This window comes from Cryptomeria japonica, chromosome 1 (genome assembly GCF_030272615.1).
Source record: "Cryptomeria japonica chromosome 1, Sugi_1.0, whole genome shotgun sequence".
Lineage (NCBI taxonomy): Eukaryota > Viridiplantae > Streptophyta > Pinopsida > Cupressales > Cupressaceae > Cryptomeria > Cryptomeria japonica.
The window spans coordinates 307,274,146-307,286,068 of record NC_081405.1 but is presented as its reverse complement, the minus strand read 5'-3'; positions in this window follow the sequence as shown (position 1 = coordinate 307,286,068).

Here is an 11,923-nt window from a genome sequence, read left to right as displayed (position 1 = left end):
GATTTTAGTTCCCTAATAGATGTGTCCTTTGTAGAATGGAAATGGAAAGCTCCCCCCATCTTTTTCTCCATTGTTCCTTTGCCAAAGTGCTCTGGGGGATGGTTTTCCATAAGCTTAACCTCAGCTAAACTATGAATGAAAATATGATACATTTGTTGCAAGAGTGGAGGGGCCCTAATTCCAATCCTATGGTCCACTAGCTCTAGAAACAAATTCCCCCACATCTCTGTTGGAGCATTTGGAAGGAGAGGAACAACTAAATCTTCAAGAATAAGGAGGCCACTTTGGAAAATGTGTTTGTCGGTTTCCTTAAGCTTATCCTGGAAAATTTATCAGTGACTATTGTTAAAAATCTCCCTAATCCTCCTTCCAACATGGATTGGGACATTGCTCATTGTTGGAACCTGCCTAGATCCTTTGCACATATTGATAACTACAAGCGTCTCTAAAGGCATAATAATTTTTGGCCCCCAATACCTGGTTGCTTAAAACTCAATTTTGATGGGGCTACTAGACATGGCCTAGCAGTTGGGGGCGGTGTCATTAGAAATCACAGTGGGACCCTAGTTGCAGCCTACACGGGGAACTTGAATGGCCACTCTAGAAATCAAGCTAAAGCTATGGCCTTGGTTTGGGGGATCGATTGAAGGTTTTATCAAAGATATTATTAGGCTCATCTTTGGGATTGACTCCTTTCGCATCATACATATCTATAGAGAAGAAAATGGGGTTGTTGATTCTCTTTTGGCCATTGGATTAATGAATTAGGGACTCAAATGCTAGAGGAAGCATAGGTCTCTGCCGCCTAATGTTAACTCCCTCCTGAAGGGAGAGGGTACTAAGCCTTCCCCTCATGTTTAAGCTCTTGTTTTATACCTTCAGTTCTTTCCCCTTGGCTTCCTGGGGTCTCGGGGAGAATTATTTTTCAAATTTGAAAATGTGTAAACCTTTTATGATTAGCACCAACAATCGACTGAGGTGGACTGCCAACATAGATTCTATAGGTGATGTGTACACCGCCATCTTTTTTGGGTACACTTTTCAAGGGTATTTCCTCATGATGAATCCAAAGTGTGATGACATGCTTAAATGGTCTGGCTGGATGGATTTAATTGGCTACAGTATGTAATTTGAGCCACGTTCTCCTTATATTTATGATAATCCTTTTTACTTCGATTTTTTGATGATTTTCTACATGCCCAAGGTCATTTCTTAAGGGGTGATTAATGGCTCACACAAACTTCCTATTCCCAAGGACATTTATGGCAATAATTTTTCCTTAATGCGCCTTTTCTATGATTTCAAAATCTTTGACCCTTGTGAGAAAATTGTTTCTAAATTCACTAAGAGCTATTTTCTTGACGCCCTTTGTGTGTTCTTGCTTATGTCCACTATTACTCAAATTCTCTCTACCACTAGTTTGGTCTCGGCAATGGGGGGTGACAGAGTGTGTTACAAACCTAACAAGTCGGATGACTTCAAAAATGACATTGTTGTGTGGATTTATTATGTAGAAGGTGGGGTTGTGAAGTTGATGGAGTGCCTACGTGGTCATGATGAACAACTCTCAGCCTAGTTTGCGAACTCTTGGGCTAGTAGGAGGGTTACAGTTGGGGGGGGGCGGGGTTCATTTGGTTTCTCTGAGAAGACAATTTCTTAGACAATGGACCTCTCTTTGGAGAGGAGAAGATGGAAGTGGACCAGTCATATGTCCAACAACGATGGTCTAAGAAGATTTTTCAAAGGCAAAGAGGAACCTGTGAAAATGCAAGGTGGGTTCGCTAGAGAAGAGTTGAAGCACCCGTGGGATCAAATTTGTCTGATGAGAATGAAGTATTTCACCTTGGAAGGTTGATATAGGGTATTTTATTACTATCATCTGCCTTTGCTTAACCACTTTCACAATCATGATCTTCTTTGCTTGTCATTTTTTCTGTCGCATTCTTTGGAAGTCTCAATTAAGGAAACCCTTGACCCTAAAAATGGGGACAAGATGGCCATCCCTCTACATCAGGGCCTCATTTACAGACTTTACAATTTCCACCTATCCCTCTGCATCAGGGCCTCATTTATAAACTTTACAATGTCCACCTATCTCTCTACCCTCAGAGAAACCTCATGCTTTTTCAACCTCCTTTGACTGTGTCACACCCCCTAACGGGGTTTTCTGTTGGCCTTGCTATCACCAGATTGTTCCATTTTGCTAATGAAGCTTTCACGGCTTCTCAGTTTCCCTCCAATGTCTCTATTACTGAAATTGCCCCTTACTCTGTGCCTTCTTCCTCGGCTAGCAAAGATAAATCCCATACCCCCTCCAAAGGAAAAGGAAAATCCCCTGCTAAACATAAAATAATTATCATTAAAGATAATTCTTTCTCTGATGATATGAAGGATGAGTTTCTATCCCCGGACATTGAAGGAAGGAGGAGGTCCCACAGATTCACTTCTAAGGGCTCCTCAAAGAGGAAATCAAAACCCCAAAGTGTTTTCGATTCTAAGGAGGATTGTGCCCATGGCAAAGATGGGGGTACTCTGTATAGGTTTCTAGGTGGTGAAGATATCAAGGTTTCTATGCCTGGGATTGATGTGGGTACCTCTAGGGCCCCCACTGGTGATGTGAATGTTGAACCGGAAGAGGAAAATGTTGATCAAATTAACCTAGCGGACCCTGATGAAGTCATGAAAATGGTGGACCTGGACGCTACTGGATCCTAGGTTGTTATGGCCCCTAAGAAAGAGGTGGTCAAGGAAGCAACGATTAGTCAAGAAGCTAAAGTGGACATGGGTGTTGAAAATTTGAACAACCAAGAGTAGAAGGAGGATAATAGGGTGGTGGAAGGGGTCCCCAATGGGATCTAAACCCTGGAACAAATCTAGAACATCAACAAGGAGGTCTCCGACCTTCTGAGGCGTATTGAAAGCATGGGCCAACTCCTAGATTTAAAGGCCATCATTGATGAGATAAAACAGATCAAATGCAAGTTGGATGCTCAAGACAACCAGATTATTAGCTTTAACAAATTTTGTCTGCAGGCTCTTCATAGCTCGACACTGACTCTTTCCCTCCTAAGGGAGCGTACTGCAGTTGAGGAAGCAGACAAGGAGGAGGCCAGGGAGTTGTATAAGTTTATGTACAATGACTCGAATAGGGTCATTGAGATGTTAGGGGTTCGCAAGTCTGCCCCTTAGTTTCCTTTTGGTCTTTTTTTTTGGCTGGGGTCCTCTGTTTTTTTCTTTTCCGAACTCTTAGTATATTTTTGTGTTATGGATGACTATTCTTTTTAGTGTTGTTTATGTGTTGTTATAGTATTGTTATGGTGTTGTTTTTAGTTCATACTATGTAAAGGGTCAACGCCCTAGTTCTCACTGCTTTCTTAATAAAAAACATGTATTTTATCATGCATGGACATTACTTGATGTTGACTTCTTGAGATGATAGATAAAAAGAGAAAACTATGGAAAGAAACAGGAAACAAAGGTGTTTGTTGTATTAAATTTATTAAATTATCTCCCACCCAACACAATTTGAAGTTGGTTCCACAAGAAATGTTATTTTTTTCATTTTTGGTTGCCTTCTTTTTGACATATATCTCTATCTGTTTTACCGAATGTGAAGTTGGAAGCCTTATTTTGATTCATTTTTGGGATTGTGGATAGATTATTAACACTAGTATATATTTTTTAAATTTTTAAGTTCAATTTATACTACATAAAATTTAAAACACATGCTTATAGTCCTACAATAGATCTATTATAAATAAAATAAATATTTTTCTACATGCATTTGAAGATTGAGTCAGTAGGTGATAATCCTAGTTTGAAGGTAAAGCATGTACACACACAATTTTTAGTTAATAGTGATGGATAGATGAGATATTTAAATCGTTTAAAAAATATGCTTATATTTAGGTACAATAAATTATATTTGGAGTCAATATTTCATCTTTACATGCATTTGTAGGTTGAGCTAGTAGGTGATATTCATGATAGTTTGAAGGTAGAGCGTGTACACCCATGTGCTTCACTTGACGATAATGGATAAGTGGGATATTTATCATTTAAAACATGTATGCTTATACAATTAAGTACAATAAATGATGTTTGAAATGAATATTCTAATAAATAATTAGACTTTTGTAGGGCTCTATCACCTCTTAGAGTAGGATTCTCACTCTGAGGATCACTCGACCAAGAGTTGCTGACAAATTCTATATGGATACATATTTATATGTTTATGGACTCTTATTATTGGGTAATTGTTTATGGGATTTTATGGAGACATATTTTTATGTCTATGGATTTTATATGTTTATAGACTTATATTTGACATGGATATTTTTGTTTATCTATACATGTTTATATGGGCATTTATTTATTCATATATATATGATCTCATATACTAACCCACCATGGAACCCACATATGGAATTTTTTTTTTGAAACAAATAGATTAAACACTTGCAATATACTAGCACAACTATAAACATAAGGACAACGCATGACGTCTTATTGCAACATAACATCAAATAAGTGAAAGACTTGACTCGACAACACCCTTTGACCATGGAGGAATGTTGAGGATACCTCAATGAATCTTAAAAAAAGGTTTCAACCTCCATAAGACTTCATTAGACTAGGGGACAATCTCACCAAGCCTAGGATCAACAATCAGACAAACTTGAGTGAAGGCACACAAAATGATGCAAAATATGCCATATATTTTTAATGAAAACACCTATCCAAGGGGTGATCCCACAATAGTGGGTTACACTTTTTGGACATGGCTAATCTCCACACAAAATAGTACTTCGTACAATTTATAAAATCTGCAAAACATAATGGATTTTCGCAAAAAAATTAGTAGCTAAATCTTCATGATCTACATCCCTATTATTGTAAAACCATTAAAAATCAAGCGAAAAAAAATTGTGATTTGCAAATCTGGGAGTTTTTTACAGTTTCATTTTGTGTGGATATTAGCCATTGGCACACTTTTTGGCCAAACTTGACATTGAAATGAACATCTTGAACTAAACCCGCTAACACCTATAGCTACTAAACTATGAGGAATTTGAAGATGATGCAAACTGGTGATTTGTGATATTTTGTATTTAGATTCTAAATATATATTTTAAAAAAAATTTAGAATCAAATTGCATTTCTTTTTCCATCTCCTTTGATAACTAGTTTTTAACAATAAACACAAGTTTTAAAGAGTGATGTGTACTATAAACCACATAACTTTTTTCCTATGAAGGATAGAATTCTAATTTTTTTCAAATTTAGATTTGTAACTATGATATCTACGACATGCATTTGGTTTCATAATGTTTTATAGATTTATTTTTTTACTTAATTTTTGAAGTCAAACTAAATATATTGTAGACATAGGTGTACTATTAGGAACATAACTTTATTTGGATGTGTTTGAATTCAATTTTTTTGTTGGATCAAGGACATCAATACCAATTGGATAGAAAAGTTTCAATTTTTTTGGGTAATCTACTATTTTTCCACATGTGTAGAACAAAAAGATTGATATTCGATGAAAACCTATATTTAATTAAACTAAAAAATATAGTAAAATAAAACCAAAATATATTAAATCTATACTTGTTGGAAAGCTCATTTTGAGGACCATGATCTTGCAATTGGGTTTGTCAAGTTGATTCCTTTTTTATCCTCAACTTGAGCCTTGAAAGCCAATAATCTACATAAAGTTGGAGATGGAGGGGGGCAAATGCATAATAAGGGGGTTAGAATGAACCCCCATTTACTCAAACCCCCATAGACCCCTTCAAACAAAGGGGGTTCATCCTAACCCAAATAAAATAATTAAAAATTGGTTGACGATGGCTTCAAACAAACTCCTCGATATAAACATATTCATTCAAATAGTGGTGCTCGAGCGAATATGAAAAGACCTTCGAACAAAGGATTGTCTCCATTTGAAGGTGCTTAGAAAAAAATTACCACCAAAAAGCTTTCTTTGTGACCAAAAGTGTAACCCACTAAAATTTCTTACTCCCAAGGCCACAAGGAAAAAAAATTGTTCATGATTTTTTCCTATCTGAGGCCCAAAAAATGCTCAATGTCCAATGTATGGGAGGACTATAGTGCTCCTAGAGAACTATAATGCTCATCTAGGAAACTAGCACCTAGGTGGGACACTAATATCTAGGTGTCAATGTCCTAGCCTAGCACTGGTATCCATTTCTAGTGCTAGAATCCTATCTTGGCATTATAGTCCAATGTGGGTACTATAATCCAATAATAGCACTAGTGTCTTGTCTAGTGAGCAATCAAGAACTATGATTGGTCGACACCCAGAGCCTAGAGGGACCACCTATAAGGGTTACAAAACCCCAAGAACTTTAAAACATTCAAACTTGACTTAGGGAAGAATAAAGAATGGTTCCCTTAGGTACTAGACACAACTGACATGTGAAAGGAGAAGGTAGGGAGGAGTGTTAGGATCTCCTTGATGCTCCTACACATTTCCCCAAGCTAAAGGATGTAGTTACACAAGTATTGACACTTTTTGGCTTTTACAAGATTTTACAAGAGACCCAAAATTGTTTTTAAACAACACAAAACCCTAGGAACATGCCTCTAGATACATGATGAATGCACAATGGGTACACAACACCATTCAAGACTACTCTAAAAGACGTTAGGTTAATATTAAACCCAAAATAATTATTTTTGCATTCATTTTACCTTAGTGATACTTAATCATTGAATCAAACCATAACACGATCATTATTGGCTCCATCACCAAGTCACATAACTAAGTATAGTTTCACTATCATTTCCATTCACTTACATTTCATCTCAAGGAGAGGTTTATTTCAATATTACATTTACATCAAAATAGGGCCCAAATGTCATTTAGTTATACAATTTGCATTGAAATAAACTAACTAAATTGCATAAAGGAAATGCATGTAGAGAAGAGTCCAATGTTGACTTGACCCTTGATCCTTTGGTCCCTAATGGTGGTTTTCACACTATCCAACCTTGTGATACTCATAGGTTCACCCCACAATGTTATGAGATAATCACAAGGCCCGATCTCTCTCACACACACACACATAAGACACATGGGGAGAAGGGCATACACACATGAAAGACATGTAGAATGCACAACAACTAAGTATGCATCAAATATAACTACCAATAAAAAAATAAATTACATTATCTTTTAGGTTCTACTCAAACTACACTAGGAATAGATGTTAGAGAGATAGATACGAAGTGTCATCATGGAGCTCACTAGTATGGCATAACATGTATTGAGTACTCCTCTCATAAATACAAGGATACTTAATCATATAAGAGCCAAAATTCCACAAGTTGGTATATTTTCCACAAATATAACATTTAAATACATCCTTAAATTTGACATTCAACATTTAAATTCACAATTTAAATCTATATAAGAATAATTTTTATTTTTATTTTTATTTATAGAAATGAGAACTTAAACAAAATATTAAATGATGCATTCATTGGTCATTCAAGTAGCGTACAATTTTTTAAATCATACCAATGATGGTATTTGGGTCAACATAGGGTAAAAGTACATAGGGAATCATACTCAAATCAAGTACGATGAGTAAGTTAAAATAGATAAGAACCAATTTGACATCTCCAAATAACCACTATCGAGGAATAACTTAGACCTAAACATTAGGTGGATGAATTCCTTGCACTTGCACACTCAATACAATGTCAAGCATACCTTTGTATGTATTTAATGGATGAAGCACATACAATTCTTGGATGGGGTACAACATCATAAACATAAAAAATATCATGTAAGTATACATGTGCATAACCAAGGAAAAGACAACAACACACAATCCATCATAACATAATAATAATATAAATATCATACAAAGTGCACCCACTATTATTTTCTATACAAGAAATTGTAATACAAATAATCTTGAATACAAATATGGTGGTATCAATATACGAATCAAGTCCAAAACATGAATAATAGAACACAAAAACAAGAGCCATCGCATCCTCCCCCACTAAAAATAGGCTTACTCTAGTAGCCTACAAAAATATAGGGATAAATAACTCTCAATTGCATCGCATCCTCCCATGTTGGTGACAACTCATCATTCAAGTCTTATTGGACCCTTGCTTTAAATATCAACCCCTGAGGACCAACCTCTAATACTATAGAATACACATGGGCTCAAAAGAAGGTTGTCCACCCTCCTTGACTTGCAAGGAACCCCAATCAATAACATGGATTAAATTTAGAATATACTAAGAATTGAATTATGGAACACATCATGAATGTGCTATAGGCTAGGTTACAAGGCAATAGGATCAATCATCTCAAGGATCTCAAAAGGTCCACCAAAATTTGGTGCAAGCTTAAAGCCTTTCCCATATTGGATGGGGCTCTTCCATAGACACATTCTCAAGAAAACATAATCAACTATTGAGAAATGTTGATCCAATCTATGGACATCAAGATGTTTTTTCTGATAGTTCTAGGCTATAACCAAGTGCTCCCTATTTTGAACTACTTGGTGCTCCATTTCTTAAAGCATCTCTATGCCCAAGACAACACAATCCTTTAAATGCTCCCAACTCAACAATGTATGACATTATCAACTATACAAGGCCTAAAATGGTTCCATGTTAAGAGAACTATGGCACCCATTATTATAACAAATTTCCACATGGTACAAATAGTCCTTCCACTTAGACTATTGTTCTATGACATACATGTGAAGCATATCCTCAAGAACTTGGTTCACTCTTTTCATTTGCCCATTAGTCTCGAATGGGAACCAAAATTATATTATAAAGATGTCCACAATATGGATGTAAACATTGGGTCCTCATAAAAAAATGATCTTGTGAGTTATTCAATGCAAGTGCACAATATCATCTATAAACACACACACCACAAATGCAACACTACATGAAGATATCATAGGTGAAAAATTAACTACCTTTAACAACTTGTTTGTCATAATCATGATATTATCATGAGGATGGGAATAAATAGGTATCCCAATGATGAAAACAAGAGATTATACCCCATTTCCACTTGGGAATTAAATGCAATGTAAGAGACCTATTGGATGTTGAAATTCAACCTTCACTTACTAACACTTAAGACATCTAGCCACAAAATCAGCAACATCATGCCTCACCCCTACTGAATGCTATAGCTATCTAATGTCAACATACATCTTCTTAATGCTAGGATGTGCTAAATAAGGAGCATGATGTGCCTAAACAAAACATCTAAATGAAGATCACCATAAATTGGGACATAAATACGACCAAGATATTGTAGTGTTCCATCTAACTACAAGCAATAACTTGAAAACATATGCCCACAATGGCTCTTTGGGAGTCTATCTTTGTCCTCACCTCCTAATACCATGTATCACAAGGAAATTCCTTAATAATGTGACCCTATAAATTAGTACCAAGGGTCATGACTATTGAGAAATATACATGTTCTAATACCAAAGATTAAGAAACTTTATCTCTTTCCAAATAAACAATCAAAGTATGAGATACAAGTCTTGGACTACTACATAATGAAAATCTAAAAATTATGATGCAAATTTGAAATTAAGTTGATTTAATATGGAAATATCATCCTTGGATCTTTCTTCTTTATGATGCTAAAAATCAATCGTCATTTCATGCTTATTAACAATCCCTTGTGTTTAAATTTATAACAACAATAAAAAAAAATCATAACATCAACATAAGATAGAAACAAAGAGGCACTAATCATAAGCATAAGGACCTCACATAACATATCATTTTTCATGGAGTAACTCGTGTATGAAAAAAAACTCCACTAAGAAGAGAGGCCAAGTATGCATTATCAACAAATAAATGTGATTAAAATACATGTTCAATTTCACTCTCCTCTTTGTCTCCAACATGACAACACCTATGTACCTATGAACAACATCCCTATGCTTCCACCTATCCTTGTTCCTACAAAGTAACTCTACATTCAAATATTCCTCTCTAATTTCAACATCGCACTTCTCTAACCAAAAAAAAGTTGTCCCTTTCCTTTAAACAGAAGTGATAGGATGATCCACCCTAGATAAATCTCATAAAATGATTGTAATAACCCACCAAATCCATGAAACTACAACCCCATAGACACTAGAGGGTTTTGGATAATCTATAATGGCTTGAATATTTGAGGGGTTCACTGAGATATCATCACTAGAGATAATGTAGCCTAAAAATCTTGCCCCAGTCTGTAAGAACTCACACTTTTCCAAATTGTCATATAGTTTATGGTCATGTAGGCACTACGAAACCTAATGCAAGTAGACCTCGGGTTTCTTCACTACCCTCAAATAGACCAAAATGTCATCCAAAAGCACAAGGATAAACTAATTAAGATATGTATGGAACACTCCATTCATTAGAATCATGAAAATCAAATGAGCATTCATTAATCTAAATGAAACCACCATCAACTCATAGTTTCCATAATGAGTATGAAAATTCGTTTGATGAAAGTTTCATAAGTGGGAAGTTGATGCTACCTTGACTTAAGATTGATCTTAGAGAACACTTTAGCTCCCCTCATTTGGTAAAAAAAAAATTAATCCTCTATATCGAGACATTGTTTCTTCATTTTCACCTTATTCAACTACTAATAATCAATGCACAAGTGAAGAGAATCATTCTTCTTCTTCACGAAGATGGATTGTGCTCCACAAGGGGAAAAGCTAGGATTATTGTGTACCTTCACCAACAAATCCAACTAAAATAAAATCTCACTAAGCTCTTGGTTAGTCATATGATAAGGTTCTTGAGATATGATCTTTTCTCTAGAAACACAGTCTATGGAAAAGTATATGTCACTTAGGTGACATACTCAAAATCACACTTGGAAACATATATGCAAACTCTCTAAGAAGAGAGTGATCATCAAGAGATAACTCATGACACTCACCCTTGGGAAGATCACTCATTAAGGTGGAAAATATATGACAACCCTTTCATAAACTCCGTTTAAGTTGCTTAACGAAAATCATGTGAAGAGATATGGGTCTCTTAAACCTAGATAGATCTACCCACTCACCAATATCATCCACATAGTTTACTAACTTACGTCAACAATAAATTTTAATCATGGTGAGCCTCTAACCAATCCATTCCCAAGACAATCTTGTGGGACACCAAAGGTAAGATATGTAGGTTAACACTAGTGGTGAAGATTCCCGAATCCAACACACAACCATGCATAGGGGAGTGAATTGTTAACTTAGCACTAATGACGAATTAAACTGGCCAAATATCACACTACTTCATTGCAACAAGATGATATCACTCTATAAGGAATGGGGAAATAAAGGAATTCAAAGCACTACAATCAAATAAAGTGTCTATGCCTAATATCTTGACCATAGTGCCTTGATGCTCAAATTGATAGTTATCTACAATTACAAATACCTTATGGGACCTACCAAAATCCCCTATTGTATACTCTAAACCCACCTACCTTTGAATTCTCCTTGTTTCTAACCTCTAAGGATAATAATTTGCATAACGACCCTACTAGTCACATCAGAAGTATGATCCCCTACCCTTAACTCATCTTGGGGTTGGGGCATGCTACTACAAATAACTCTTGTATGCAAGAAAACGTGGTGATCAAAATGAATAAATCAAGATCAAATGACCTACATACCAATGAGACTCTTAGTGCAAGTATAAACTAATTAGAACTAGTTTAACTTCCCAAGGGGTGTCCCATTGTTATCTATCTCACAGGATCCATAAAGTCAATGTTTTGCTCTCAGATCATTGAACAAATGACTTAGGAATGACAACTCCAAGAACAAGTGATATTGTGATCTATATGCATGAATGCACTCTAAGATCTATATGACATGTT